We start from the raw sequence: 13,604 nt of genomic DNA on the forward strand, positions 1-13,604 counted from the left end.
TTTGTGTCTTAATTCTTATTCAAGTTCATTTTCTGCCTCTCTCTCTCACACACACACATACACAGCATTAAGTTTATACTTAAACAAACTTAATATATAAATTAAAAAATCGGAGGAAATCTAGAGCTCTACTATGCATACAGTGGAAAAACGGTAGGACAATATGTCAACGTTTAATTATATGCAAACATCCTGCAGTTTGAATTATGGCAGAAAGAGGGCAGTCTTACATTTTAATGCAAAATCAAGGTGTGCATTTAACTATACTGTGGTCAACTGTAAAAAGAAAGTAGGAAAACTGCAGTCAGAAAAATAAAAGTTCTGGCTAAATAGATTTCAGGACTAGCCCTATTGGTATAATAAATCTGAATTTTCTGTTTAAGTACAGGTGGCTTTTAGTCTTCAGAGTTAAAGCAAAATCAATATGTGTTTCATTCTGCCTACCCTCCTACCTCCAGTATATGACCTTATTTTCTATTTCACAAAGAAATAGAAAACATCAAAGTTATTTTTCCATTACCACACCTAAAGCTGTGACTATATCCTTATACTGTCTTCAACTCTCAGAGCAGGTTTGTTACTGTTATTCAAGGATTATCCCTTTCACTTTGTTCTTCATTTTATTCCCTACCCTCCTCTCCTTTCTCCACAATCCTTACACATCCTTTCAACCAAGACTGGTGTTATCTACCTATCATGCTTCTATATTTTCAATATTGTCATTTCTTCTGTCTCTACTGTGTACTTATACACTTTAAATCCATTAACACTTAATACAAAAAAAAAAAAAGAATCCTCGCACCCCTAAAATAACTTACCTATTTTTCTCATTACTGATCCACTCAAACAGATTATTTTTGGAGAAATACCCGTGTGCCAAAATTGTGTCATTTTGGTGGGTTCACTGAAGAAAAATGCATCATGTCAAGTTCACACCCTGGCTACAGATATAGACATGAGACAAATAACTACAGTATGTAGAAGAGTCGTAAAGGGAAAATCGCCAAGATGATGGAGGCACTTAACAGAAGACTTAATATTTATTTTTCAAAACCAAGCTCTACCTCCTCATCTCACAACCCATTTGCTTTCAAGCTACTAACTCCCGTCTACATACAGGACTCCACTAAATCTTCACTTGCCCCAACTAACCGTGACCTCGTAACTGATACATGCAATGATCTTTTGACCTGCTCATCAAACTTCTTGAAACTCTCTCCTCTGCTAACTTGCATCATATCACTTTAATCAGCCTTTCTAATGTGAGAGTGATGTGGCTATTACACATGATAGCCTAGGTAACAAGTTACTTCCTGACGTTTATCTATATCTAATGTTCCCTAGATCTTTCAACCTCAGTGTATTCTATGATATTCTATGTGAGACATGTTATTTTTCCATTCAAGCTTATTTTTCCTTCTACACTTTTATTTCTTACATGTCACTAAAATTTATATTGTTGCCCAACCTAGAACCTATGAATTTTTCCAGACATCTTCCTTCACTGCAACCTGCAACTTTTATCAGATATTAAATCTAGCAAGCTCTATCTCCATGAAATTTATCATGCATGTCAGCTCCTCCATTTCTAATGGAACATTCAATGATATTTGAAATTATCTTTGAAGCTTATTAGGCAACATAAGGATACGTAAATATGAATAAATATATGGAAGTGTGCGTAAATTCATTAAAATATAAATATAGAAAATATATACAAGTTTTTTATATTTTACATATATATGTGTGTTTGAGTGCAAACATGTCTCCATTAATATAGTCAATGTGGTACAGAAATACATACACAAATAATTTCAGTTGGACCTATTTTTTTATGCCAAAATGTAAACCAAAATAGAGTGGGGATTTCTGTATGTCAGGCATTTTATGTGCTTTGACACACACTGAAATGTATAAAGATACATATGTTTAAATATTCCTTCTTGGGGAATCCTTGCCTATCCACTTCATTTATAATTTCAAAACATTCCATTTCTTAACTGAAGCCTGGTGGGGCTCTCCACTTTTGTTTTCATCATAGTACTCATCAGTAACCAACACACTATAAATTGTTCTTATTAATTTTTACATATGTCTATTCTATCATAGAAATATTTTTTCTATTATAGAAATTTAAAAAATATTTGTACACGCAACAGCTAGAACAGTATATGGAAGGTATATAATAAATATAAGTTGAGCATATCCTTTTACACTGATGGATGATAATGTCTTTAATAAAATACTATTTATGAAATGCTTAATATGTGCAAGGTATGCCATAACCTTATTCAATTTTTACAAAAATATTTAAAGTGATATCCACATTTTAACATATGAGATATTGATTTGTAAGTTGTTTGTATTTCTTTCTTTTCTGAAGTTTGTTTTTTAGAGACGAGGTCTTGCTATGTTACCCAAGTTTAACTCAAGCTCTGGGGCTCAAGAGATCATCCCGCCTCAGCTTCTGAGGCACTGAGACTACAGGCATGCGCTACTGTGCCCCATTGAGATTTAGTGCGTTTGAATTATTTGCCTAAGTTCCCATTGTAGGGAAATATAGATTAATACTCATCTACGTAATGTGAAAATTCATGCTTTTAGCTACTAAACAATTTCAGCTTCAAGTAGTAAGGACCACATGAGCGTTTTCATCCTTGTTAGAGTTGCATATGCCACTGAATCTGCTTATATCTACATTAGAGGATTCCTGCTAGAAGTAGGTAGATTACTGAGCCATTTAAGTTAAAAAAAATTTAAGTCTAAAAATGAATAAAACAATCCAGAACAGATAAGTATAATGTTAACTAATTTATTTGTTCTAATACATTAATCATGACAGTTGACACTTTAGGCTAATAAGAATTTTCATTCATATTTCTAAAATTTATAGCACCTGATTTTACAAAAGAAAAACAAATGTGAAATTCTCTTTTTCACTTACTTTATTTTAATTAGTCCAGGAACTGTTGTAGGATTATATTTCTTTTATTTCTGAGACAATTAGAGCATAATCATTTGTATTCTTTCCATTAAAGGCACTTATTTTATTTGACCCTTTTATTATACTTTATAGTTTTGCTTTATATGTGGAAGAAGTTCGTCTAAATTACAGAACATAAAGATTTAAAACAAAACAAGAAAGAAGAATGAGGAATCTCACTGTTGCAAAGACATTGCAGGGGATATCTGCATAGCCATTATTCTTAATGTTTGATACCAGTTCTGTTTTTTTTTTAGTTGAAATAGTTTTTTGAAATATTTTGTTTGTAAGTAAACTAGATGTTAGAATCTATTAATTATCAACTGGTAATAAATTTCTAGTTATTTAGGATGAGGAGCTATGGACATTTCTAGACTAATATATCACTATTATTTCTAGCCATAGTATAGTGGAGCATTAAATACAATTGTAGGTCATTTTAGGCATGTCATGTCTTTAAATCAAATTGTGGAGTCATTATTGAGTATCTAAGTGATAATAATTAAAAGAGTTAACTTGAATTAGTAAATTTTTCTTTTGAAAATAAAATTGAATTGTTTAATGTAAATATTGGGATTTGAGTAGAAAGAACCTAGTACAACAGCCAAAAATTATAGTGATTAATATTATCATCATCATCATCACTATAACAATGTTTTATCCCACAAACTAATGTGTTTTGGAAATATGTCTGGATTTAGGCATTATACTAACTTAATTTAGCCCTGTACTTTATCTCCAATGTGATATATATTCTGCTAATTGGTATAAACAAAATTTCAGCTGGGTGTGGTGGCTCAGGCCTGAAATCCCAGCACTTTTTGAGGCTTGTGCTGGGAGGATCACTTGAGCCCGGGAGTTCGAGACCATCTTGAGCAACGTGTCTCTACAAAAAATTTGAAAATTAGCCAGGTATGATGACACATGCCTGTAGTCCCAGCTACTTCGGGAGGCTGAGGCTAGGAGGTCAATATTTTGGTGAGCCATTACTGCACCATTGCACTCCAGCCTCGGTGACAGAGTGAAAGCCTGTCTCAAAAAAAAAAAACCTAAATAAAATAAAAAAATAAAATTTAAGCTGTATGTTTTTATGTAAGTATAGAGCCTTTGCTATGTTTCTCAAAATCGATGATCAAAGAGGAAGAAACAATCTAGTATCTCAAAGTTGTATACTGTTGGAGATGAGGCTTTAGAAATGTCTAATTTAAGTCACATTTTCCCCCTGTACAGTAGATTCCTAAAATAGTATTACTTTACTAGAATAATAAGTAACCCAGGAAGAAGAACTAATAAATATCCCTTACATACTGTTTCTTTACTTGTGTGATTTGGAGAGCTCACCATGGTATGTGAGTGTTATCATCAGCGGACAGCATTTTGTTAGTGTGTGGTCAATGGCAGTCTCAGAATGGCAGATAACTATGATCAAGATTGATAAAGGCAATGAGTCCAAATTTTTTTGGCTTTCATGTACTGGTCCCATAGAGTTGGTTCCAGAGAGCCTTAGCTTGCAAGATGGTAGCCAGAGGCCAGCAGAAGAACCGACATGAGCAAAAGCTGTGGGTATGAACTGCGAAGTGTGCATCTATGGGTGAATATTTTGGTATCAATAGACTCTAGCTGTGTTGGTTATAAGTGGGAAATAAGACTGCAAAACATACTGTCTTCAGTTTTTAAAATGGCTAAAATAATTGTGATTATCATTGAATGGTACCTTGTGTTAGTACTTGCTTATGGGATACTGACTAGAGAGGAGTTAAGAGACTGAGCACCCAAGGGTGGAGTATGAGGCTGGGCCAGGTTAGAGAGAGATTAGAAAAACATTCAGAGCTATTATAGTAGATGGAAGCCACTGAGTACTTTTAAACTTAGTTATGAAACATGCAAATGTTAATTAGAAAGTCAAGTCTTTCAGCGATAATTAATCAATTCACCTACACATTTATTTATTCAATGGATCCAGTAGAGTTCTGTTCTCTAGGCATGAAAGCAGATAGGATAAAATATTTAACCTTCCCCTTTATCCTCCAGGCAGGGTATTTCAGCTATTCTCAATTCCAGCTGATCAAGCATAGCTCAATCTCCTGAGATTCTGCCTGTGGTGGTACTGGAGTAGAGCCAGAAATCATCAGTACGTCTAAAATATTCCAAATGTGGGCCAGAGGAACACTGGTATCAAATTATCAGTCTCTAACCTCTGTGGAACTGAATGCACTTGGATGCAAAGACGTTAATGTCCCTTGTCTTTAAACCCATATCCTTCCCTTTCACTGTGACATATAGGCACGGGTACTGGGGTTTTAATTTGTTTAGTTTTAATTTGAGCAATGACACCGGCCAACAAAAGTGAAGCAGGTTAATATTAATGCTGTTTCTACTTATACATAGAACCCTAGTTTTAAGTACCTTCAAACTTCAGGCTGTATAGCACTGGATTATGCTTCTGACAGGGATAATCATTCAGTAAATTCATTTACCTAGTAATTTATTTATTTAATACATCCGGTGGATTTCTGTTCTGCATATTGTGCCTCAATAGTCACATTTGTACAACAGAGGTGATCCATCCAAATGACCACCTCTTTATTTCTGTGATATCAAAGACTAAAGATTTTTTTTAACACAATGCCTAGCGTAAGGTACATTTTCTAAAGTATCAGCTAATAATAATAATAGTAGTAGTAATAATAACAGTAATAAATTTTCCGTTTCTTGTGATTGAGTAAAAATATTTTATATCTGAATTTTAACAATTGAGTTATTGTCTGGATTCTCAAATGATTGAGTCTGTATTGTGTTACCTTGCATGGTTTCTCTGAACCTGTGAAATTATCTTGTTTTTATAATAACTCTCCAGGTGTAGTACTTTTTTTCTAATTGAAGCTGGAGAAAGAAGGAATTTCTAGTTCTTGTCTCTCGAGGGGCAATTCAGAAACTGCAGTTTTGCATTTAACATGCTAAATTGCAACAGTGTGTGGTCCTCTGCTTGTCTATCAGCAAATATTTGCTGAGCTTCCACGGTACAGTATTTCCAACAACACTTACCTTTCATTGAGCACCTGTCACATATTACAGAATGTCCAGAACTAATTATAGCAGGCCTATGGCTTATTGATCATTCTTCATATTTTATAATTGAAGAGAAGGTAACTCAGAGAAGTGATGTGATTTGTTCAAGCTAAAAAGGTAAGTGTGAGAACTAAGATTCCAAGTCATATTTGGTCAAGTCTAACAGTTATATTCTTTCCGTGTCTCTGAACACAAAATTATTTTAATATCTGATAGCACATTATTACCCATGAATTGATTTATCACTTGGAGGCTGGGGTTTAACATACTAAATGGAAAGAATACCAATTACCTTTGTATAATAATTGCTCATTCTGAATATCTGCTTTACAGTTTACATAGAAACTTCACATATAGTATTTCTTATGTGACTAAATGTACAAGCAGTAATGGCCATTTTTCCTTACTACCACAGTAAGTAAAAAAAAAAAAAAAAAAAAAAATCTGTACCTTCCTATAAATATTGATGTCCATATCTTTCAAATAGTATATGGTGTAAGCAACTAAGGACATTTAAATAGTTATATAATCCAGTTGACTTTATTTTAGTAAGAAATTAATTCTTAAATTATAGGGAAAATATGTTATAATGGTGGACTCTTAGAAGGGAACAGAATTTCATGATAGAGGAATAAGGTGTAATTCCAACGACCCAAAAATTTTAGGAATACCTAAAATCATACAATTTTATACAATTATAGATATATGACTGTTTCCTATAGTTATATTATGGAAGTAAAATATATTACTTCTACTCCAAAGCTAAACTTGACAAACAACTATAAATATAACATAAAAGCTGAATAAAAGGAGAAGTTTTTCCTCCTCCACCAGAGAGACTGTAAGTGAAATTCGAGGTGGTCCGCTCTTACAGGGAGCCACAGGAACCACTAAAACAAATTGCTGAGTAGAACTACTTGAAAATAACTACTGTTGGGAGCATGATCTTTATTTCACCAACTGTTCTTACCAGTGGATACCCCAGAGCTAAGGGTTCAACACTGTATGTTGCCTATTAAGAGAAGTTACTTCCAAATTTCCTGTGGAAAAACAAAATTGAGTGCCTTTATGTAATCATGATTTGCTAGGGATACATATTTCATATTTTTATGCATTCATTTGTAACGAGTTGCAGTATGTACGAAGTAAGGTTAAATTACTCAAAGTGTTATAACATGCTGACATATACCAGGTGATTGCACAGCAATCATCTTAGTATAACACAAAACAATCCATTATAAAGAAGAAAAACTGGAAAATGAGGCTACATCTGGAATATTTCAGTAATTCTAAGCATAAAGTTTGGAAGAATAATGAGCAACAAGGATTTAAATTAGAAAGCTGTTTGGTAATCACCTGTTGGGATAATGGTAGGCACATGTGGTGTAAAATAATGAATAGCTATGATTTATTTTAGTTATTAACTTGTGACACTAACAAAAATATGGTTAATAAGAATATGTTAGGTAGAGACAATCTCCATAGACATAGTCCATTATTCCTCAAGCCTAGATGAAGACATGGGCACCTACTGTGACATGTATCTGTTTAACTCTTCTAGATGTGGTCATTTATTTGTGGATACATTCATTCTTTGGATTTCTCATATAAGCCCATTTCAGAATGTCTCAAGAGTTCTCCAATCTCCACTTCTCTCTTTCTTCTTTTTTCTCTGTCTGTATAAAGATTATATAATTTATAATGATAAATTATAGACATATTTGATATTACAAATATATTTAATTATAAAATATGGATACATTTTTCTAAACATAACATGAAAAATATTGTGTGAACAATCATGTCTTGATTTTCTCTGCTACATTCTTTTGGAGTACAAGACATTCTGCCTTTTTCCTAAAAGTGGTTTGGCTCGTGAAGTAGAAAGGTGTAGAAGCAGATAACACTCAAGTCTCAACTAACAATTTCAGATCTTTAGGCCTCCTGGCTAACCACTGATTCATCCAGCTCTATCATGCTCACTTTTTGGTATTTTCACTGCCCTTTACAATAATGACTTTGCATGTTTGGGACTGATTTATCAACTCTACTCTGTCTTCCTGAGCTCCTGATATTACTTCCCATTTTCTGCTGTGTTCCAAGTCAATTCAATCAGCTTCTCTTTGATGCTGACCTGACTGCTGAGAATTAGGTTTTCCCTCACCTCTCATATCATGGCCTGATAATTAATTCCTTATTGATAACTTATTAGAACTGGCAAACAGTATAATAAAAATGAATACATATATTTATATGCTATGCTTTTATTACATACCCAAGTGCATGCACACACACATACTTTTTTAAGGGTGAAGAAGAAATTCATTACAATAAGCTATATTAATTGTTTCTAAGTAACTGACTACTATTCAATATGGCAGTAAGTAAGATGGGACCCAGATAAAAGCAGTAAGTTCAGAGTTTTCCAGTAATAAAGGAATATGCAGGAGCTGGAGGTTTCTCAGCTATGCAAGATCAATTCTATATTACATTAAGTCTCAGTCTTTTTATGTTTTTTCTTGCCTGCTATATCTGCCCCAAGTCCTTTAAATGTAAGAATGGTCCTAAATGCTGATTGTCCTTTTGAGGTGACAGAGAGTGGGTTCACTCTCTACACTTAATTGTTTTCATAAGACTGTATTTGTGAGGCCACACCAGGTTCTTCACTGAGCATTATAGATTCTCTTGGCAAGAGGCAGGATGAAGCTGCTGGATTTCAGTTACAGATTGAAAACACAAACATAATAACACTACGGATGATGGATAATGTTACGGATAAGAGCTTCACAAGTCATTCTGATATGCCCAAACAGTTAGTTTCAGGAAAATTAATGCCCAGGTAAAGAAACATACATTGTTGCTGTTTTTGATGTTTTGTTTTGTTATGTTTCTGACTGACATTCTGTTTACTATTTGTCACCAGTAGGTACAGCATGGTCCTACTCCAGGAGCACGTGAAGTTAGTTCCAGAGGTCAATGGAGAGAAATCAGGAGTTGCTGTGCATGATTTGAGAAACAGAGCCTTGCATATAAAGTGAAACGCCTTACGAAGGTGTTACTGGGAGTTTCAAAGGGTAAAATTGTGGAAATGCTGAAAACCAGGGCTAAAAGCTGTGGTTCCGAGAGAGCTGTGAAACTGAGCCATTTGAGAACCCAGGCACAGGGTGTAAACCAAATGCAGAATGAAAGCCTGTAGTCAGAGCTGATGGGTGTGTTGGGCCAAACAGCATCTTTCATGCCTAGATGTGACGTGGCTTTAATAAACAACACATACATTTTTACTGAATCCATAAGTGTCTTAAAAGTGCATCCCGTATTTGGACTTGTCAGATTAACAGTTCATCCTTTAATGACTACCATGAATTGGACTTGCTTCCTGGAAACATTGACAATTACTGCATCCTGTAAGTGTATCTACTACTAATGTGTCCAGATATGCATCAAATAGTTTACTTCTTAATTATGCACCTTTCCTGCATATGTGTCATTTAATTTTATTTTCATACTCTTCTCAAGGTCAGAGACCGTGTTCCTAGTTTAAAAATTCTCAGTAAATAGTACAAGGATTTAGTTGACTTAAACAATTTAACATTTGTAAACAAATAGGTGGCAAAGATTACATATTTTAGAAGAAAGTCAAGAATACATATTTTGCAGCATCGAAATTTTTCATTTAGCTGATAGTAACATATACCTGATTATCAACATAAACTGTGGAAAATATTTTATATAAAACTTTGAATGAGTAGAATTTAGAAAGTTATTTTTTTCATGTATTTCAACACCCATTCTCAATTTAAGAAATTTACTGTCATTGCCCTATCTTCAGGGAAAATATTAGGGCAGCTAGTCAATGACTGCTTGCTTTCTGGGCCATCAGTAATTCCTGAGCAATTTTCTGAACGTTTGGAATAGCAGAGGATGGACAGCGGATTCATTGCTGGGAAATATAATCTCTGTAATGGCCTTTGTCACATTTTGCAGCATATAAAACATTCCTGGGAGACAAATGTGACTCACTTAGTTTGCAGCTAGCTTTTTAGGGTCCATCCGTCTTCACAGATGTGTCAGTAAAGACACTAAAGGCATGGTGGAGTGTGTTCTTCAGGGAAGTTTCATTTACTCTTTAATGCAGCAGCCATTTATAAAACACCGCTGGAGAAAACAGTCATTTAAAAGAAACTCATCAGTGGCAATATGATCTTGTTCTGAAAGCTGGTACAAATGAAGTAAGGCAAAGCTGATTTTCACTTCCTCAGGATGTCCTGTACTGATTATCCCCTTCCAGCACAGAACAATCACAAGGCTCAGGAGGGAAGCTGATGCTATATTTGCTGTTCATGATGTGATGATGTGCTCACACTAGAAGGCTTCCTCCACAGGTTACCAAACTTTGACCTTCAGCAAGCTAGGCAGAAAATGAAGCTCTTTGTACCCACATTTTTTTCTATGTGTTACACCATAATTATCTTGCTAGAAACACGACATGATGAGACCATATCTGGCTAGAGAGTCCTCTTTTGTGAGTGTGTTTGTACGTGTATGTTTAATGAAATCTCACTGCTCTAAATCAGAAAAAAGTCTCCTCCTTTATAAAAAAATCTTTTTATAAAGAAATAAAGAGAAGAACTGATCAGATAATAGGTGCCTATTTCCATTAAACAGAGTTAGTTTTTTTAAGATGAAACAGGTGGAGAGATTATATCTGTCCTCTCCAATTAAATTCCATCTTTAAAAATGGCATCTTTTGCTAACACCTTTAAGATACTAATATATAAAATTGTATATACATATAGATATGTAAGGTTTACAACTTGATGTTCTTATATAAGTATACATTGTGAAATGCTTACCACAATAAAGCTAACTAACATATCTATCTTCATATAGGTACCATTGTGTGTGTGCATGCACGTGGTGAAAAGATTAAATGTAAAATCTATTCTCTCAGCAAATTCCAAGTACGTAATACAGTATTTTTAACTATTGTCCCCATGCTGTATATTAGATATCCAGAATTTATTTGTCTTGCATAACTGAAACCTTGTACTCTTTGACCAACATCTTTCCATTTTCCCCACCTCCCTCCCCGGTTATCAACATTCTGCTGCTGTACTGAGTTTGACTTTTATATATTTCACATATAAGTGAGATCATGCCATATTTTTTTCTTTGTCTTGCTTATTTCATTTAAAATAGTGTCTTCCAGCTCCATCTATGTTGTTGCAAATGGAAAGATTTTCCTTTTTTTAGGCAGTATATCTATCTATCTATCTATCTATCTATCTATCTATCTATCTAGATATAGATACACATATATATGTGCATATATATGTATATGTGTGTGTATATTTTACATATACCCATATATATGTAAACAGATTTTCTTTCTTCATTCATCCATCAGAGGACCTTAGGTTGATTCCATAACTTAACTATAGTGAATAATGCTGCAATTAATGTAAGGGATGAGGGGACAGGTATTTCTTCCTGATCCTGATTTTCATTACTTTTGATGTACACTGAGATGTGTGTGTGTGTGTGTATGTTGTAGTAGTAGTGTGTGTGTTGTACTACTAGTAGTACTATTTTTAATTTTTTAAAAAGCTTCCATATTCTTTTCCATAATGGCTGTACAAATTTACATTTCCACAAACAGCATAGGAGAGTTGCCTTTTCTTCATGTCCTTGGCAGTAGTTATCTTTCATCTTTTAGATAATAGATATCCTAACAGGTTGTGAAGTGATATCCCATTGTGGTTTTGATTTGCATTCCTCTGATGACTAGAGATGTTGAGCATCTTTTCATATACCTCTTGGCCACTTTAATTTCTTCTTTTTAGAAGTATTTCTTTATGTCCTTTCCCCATTTTTTTATTTGATTATTTAATATACAGTTGCATAAATTCCTTATATATTTTGAATATTAACTCCTTCTTAGATATGTGGTTTGAACATTTTTTAATGTTTCTGTAAGTTGCCCTTTCATTCTGCTGATTGTTTCCTGTGCTCTACAAAAATTTTTTAGTTTGATGTAGTCCTACTTGTTTATTTTTGCCTTTATTGCCTGTGTTTTCGTGTCATGTCCAAAAAATCATTGCCAAGACCAATACCCAGGAATTTTTCTGCTGTGCTTTTGTTTTTTCTAGGAGATATTACATTTTCAGGTTTATATTAAGTCTTCAGTCTACTTTGAGTTGTTTTTTTGTGTAAGTAAGGTAAGGTTACACTTTCATTCTTTTGGTTATGAATATGAAGTTTTTCTAACACCATTTATTGAAGGGTGTGTTTGCTTCCTATTTTGTAATCTTGGTGCCCTTGTCAAAGATTAGTTGATTTTTATACATTTGGGCTTATTTCTGGGCTCTCTATTCTGTTCCATTGGTCTATATGTGTGTTTTTATGCTAGTACCATACTGTTTTGATTATTATACCTGTATAAAATAATTTGAAGTTAGGAAGTATGATGCCTCCATCTGTGTTATTATTGATCAATATAGTTCTGACTATTTGAGGATTTTTGTGGTTTCATATTTAGCTTATAATTACTGTTTCTATTTCTGTAACTAAATGCCATTGGACTTTTGATAGAGATCACATTGAACCTGTAAATAGTTTTTAGTAGGATGGACATTTTAATAATATTAATTTTTCTAATCCATGGATATGAGATGTCTTTTAAAATGTCTTTCATTAATGTTGTATCATTTTAGTGCACAAGTGTGTTACCTTTCTGGTTGAGTATTTTTCTTGTTTTTGTCCCTCCAATTAAATTTTATAAAAAGCTCAAATGTGCTCTGGGAGATGTCAAAGAGGAATAGATATTTTATATTGTTGTATGTTATGGTCTTCTTCCAATGGGAAAATGGAAATTTCTGGGAAAATATATTTGCAATATTCTCTTCCCTCTCCCTATCTTTATTTTGCTGGTTGCAGGCTACACATTTTAGTACCATCTGAGTAGCATGCTCTTCCTCAGCCTGACTGCTGCTTCCCAATTTATTCCCTTGGACTTTTCTTTTACATTGTCTTTGATCTAATATTGTTATAATAGAATAAACGATAAAATAACTCTAGGTCAAGTAACAGTAGCCAGTAGTGGCTTAGAATACTATAGATGATCTTCTAGAGTTTTGGCAGAGCCAGCAAATATGCATATGGTTGCCCCAAAAAGGTAATTAAGTAGAAAGTTCTTAGAAAATCAGGTAGATTTAAGAAAAGATATCATTTTAGCATTGCTTTTTAAAATTCACTTACCAGCATATGTCTATCTCTTTCTTTTTTTTTCTTTTTTTTTTTTTCTTTTTGACAGGGTCTCACTCTGCCACCCAGGCTGTAGTGCTATGGTGTGATTATGTCTCACTGCAACTTCAACCTCTCAAGGAATTTTCCCACCCCAGCCTCCCTAGTAGCTGGGACTACAGGCATGCACCACCACACTCATTTATTATTTTTTTTATTTTTGTGGATACAATGCCTTGATATGTTGCCCAGGCTGTCTCAAACTCCTGAGTTCAAGCAATCCTCCCACTTCCGCCTCCCAAAGTACAGG

Source organism: Macaca thibetana, chromosome 13 (assembly GCF_024542745.1).
Source record: "Macaca thibetana thibetana isolate TM-01 chromosome 13, ASM2454274v1, whole genome shotgun sequence".
Classification (NCBI taxonomy): Eukaryota; Metazoa; Chordata; class Mammalia; order Primates; family Cercopithecidae; genus Macaca; species Macaca thibetana.